This window comes from Austrofundulus limnaeus, unplaced genomic scaffold (genome assembly GCF_001266775.1).
Source record: "Austrofundulus limnaeus strain Quisiro unplaced genomic scaffold, Austrofundulus_limnaeus-1.0 Scaffold1224, whole genome shotgun sequence".
NCBI classification, from domain to species: Eukaryota; Metazoa; Chordata; class Actinopteri; order Cyprinodontiformes; family Rivulidae; genus Austrofundulus; species Austrofundulus limnaeus.
The window spans coordinates 12,708-15,603 of NW_013953626.1; the positions used below are offsets into that span (position 1 = coordinate 12,708).

At 35.6% G+C, this 2,896-nt stretch overlaps 1 protein-coding gene across 1 annotated transcript in view; it reads right to left on the minus strand.

Annotated features, from left to right (window-relative positions):
• Positions 1 to 921: 921 nt before the first annotated feature.
• The window catches only part of LOC106534623 (zinc finger protein PLAGL2), a gene marked incomplete in the record, with an annotated part of 37,036 nt that continues 35,061 nt past the window's right edge, over positions 922 to 2,896 (minus strand). The window contains 1 exon segment of the mRNA XM_014031321.1: positions 922 to 1,920.

Sequence of the window (2,896 nt, forward strand, 5' to 3'; positions counted from 1 at the left end):
ATTTAAAACCACATACTGAAACGGCCTGGGTTGGATTTGAAAAAATTGGATTTGTCGCGTTCAGACTGTCATAAAAAAATCGGATATGAGTCAGATGGGTCAAAAAAAATCGGATTTGGGTCGGATTTGCCTGCAGTGTGAACGTAGCCTTTGAGGGTCTCGAAAAGCGCTATATAAAACTAATGCATTATTAGTTATYTCAGTTTGGGCCCTCCATACTGCAGAACTTGGAAGAGGTAATTTAATGTCTGAATCAGGTGTGTTGGAGCAGGGAAAAACATAAAACCTGTAGGGCTGCGGCCCTCGAGGACCAGGATTGCCCACCCCTGGTTTAGACAAAGGGTGGTGTTTTCTAAGTTGTTTAACATATTTACATGTAAAAACCAGGGAAAAAAGCTGACATTCAGAATTCTTGTGTCATGCTCATCGTTTGATTTTAAATGTCTTCAGTGGACAACAAAAACTATAGAATCTGACTTGTTGTTCCAAAATTTTTGGAGGGAACTATATTATTCATTTGAAAGCCTGAGACTGAATGCAGTTTAATTCAAAATGATTGGATACTGAAAAACACAATCAAATACTGATCAAACTAATTCTGAATGAATAGCATTTGTTGAAAGCCTGTCCTCTCCTCATTAACTGAAYCTAAACACTTTTATAGTTGTTAGTTTTTATGTAAATGACCAGGTTATTCTGTCATAAGACCAAATACTTAGAAATCCCTTCTGTTTTGATGCTTTCTGGCTTTAATTGCCCAGTTAAACGTTTTTTTCTCATTAAGCTCACTGCTTTGGTTTCATTCTTTGAATTGTTTTTCCATTTTCTAAATTACTCCCTGCTATTCATGTTTTGTTAGTAGCAAACCTTCACATCATGTCCCACATTTAAATGTTAAAAACACAGCTTTACCATGAAAACTGTAAATCTAAGCATTTCTTTATTTCATGTTAATCTTCAGACAGTGAGAAAAAGACAAGTCATTGTTTTACTGTTCTCTAGTCTAATAAACAATCATATAAATGTTTAAAACAAACTAAGTTAACGGTGGTCAATGCTGTATTTCTACTGCTTCTTCGCTCCGATCTGAACAAAAGTAACATAACAGTGTTCAACATTTGTTTACTAAAATAAAACTTGGTATCTGTCCTGCTGTCRCTACATTCAGTCTGCCGGGCCTCAAACTTGTGTTCAGCTGGGTTTTGGTCCCATGTTGTAAAATGTTAATTACGTCTGAGGCAGAAAAACATGATAAAAGTTGAGTTTGTTTTTTTTTTAACATAAATGAAGTTGAATTAATTCCTAATGATGATTTCAATCTTGAAGTTCCTTGGATTAGTTTCCTTGGAACTGAGGCCAGACTGATGAGAGACAGCTGAGTCATCATTATACAGTTGATACCATTCACAGAAGAGTTCATCACAAAACAACACAAATCTAAAGAGCTACAAAGTCTGTGTGTTCGTTGTGACACAACTAAAACTCTACACACATATTTCCTCTGTAGTTAGATGGACAGTCTCCAGTCTCCTCCGAGGTAGTCGGTACAATTTTACTTCGAACAAAAATAAAATAAAAATAAAAACAAAAACACATTTCCACCAGTTTTACTGAGAATTGGTTACTCCAAAGTTCAAACAGTTGTTAGAAAGTACCAGATATAGCCTCATCTTTGTTTCCCATGTTGTAAAACCAAAACTACAGACATTTAAACTACAAAACGATGTCAGAGTAATGCACAGTGATGGAAGTATGGTGGTGTGGCTGCTCTGCTGGTGACTGTTTCAAACTGAAGGCACATTTAATGTCAGTTGAGCTGGACCATCACCTGTTTCCCATCAGAACAAGTCAGAACACGCAAACAGGATCTGTAAAAACCAGTGGCTTTAGTCTGGGATGACTCAGACTGCAAAGTGAAACCTATAGAAGCCAAAAAGTGCAGAACATTTACAGAGATGTGGGTTAATATCAGTGTCACAATCTGTCATCAACATTTAAAATCCATTTGACGCTCTCTTTGTTTACATTATTCCAGATCATTACTTTTATAGTTTGGATCTTGTACAATATAGAAACTAACCTAAATGAAAAACTATGAACTGAGGAGTGTTAGTAACGTGCACCCACATCTTAAAATGAGAAAAGAAAGGAAAACTGTCTGAAATAGTTTAGTTTTAAAAATATAATATGGTAGAGGTAGGCAGTGTGAATAACAGTCTGATATTTCCCCCCACAAATATACATACATGTACATGTTTACATGTGTATAAACATGTACCCATAAAGTCACAGTCCTAATTCTAAAGCTTTACACATCAGAGCACAAAAATTATCTGGTCCTCATCAGGTCTCAAGTGTGTTTAAAGACACTCCAAAAAAATTATATGGTTGTTGTTTAACAAAAAATAAACTCAAATGTAAAAAAAAAAAAATCACCCTTTTTCTCTGATGGAAATAATTACAGAAATCGTCAGCCTGGTGCTGCTGACCAAATGTGTGATCTTCAGTGAAACCACCTTCATTAAAGCAGGAGTTTGGTCAGGTTATTGCTACAGAGCACACAGCACGTCTGCAATGACCTTCAGAGAACAGAAACTGTTGATGAACAGAACACCTGTCAGAGACATGAAGGAGACTTCATGAATGTTTGACTGCTGTCATTAAGGGACGTTATGCAAATTGTGATATGTTTAATACAACGTTGACATTGTTTAAAATGTCTTGATTATGACAACTGGACTTGAACCATGTCAAAAATATCTTCGACAACTTGACATTCGTATATGATATATTTGACCCATCATATTGAAATGACCTAATTACATTTTCAGATTCTTGGCTTTAAAAGCTACATTTTGATACCTGGGTCATTCTGATATCGTAAATAAATCCATAT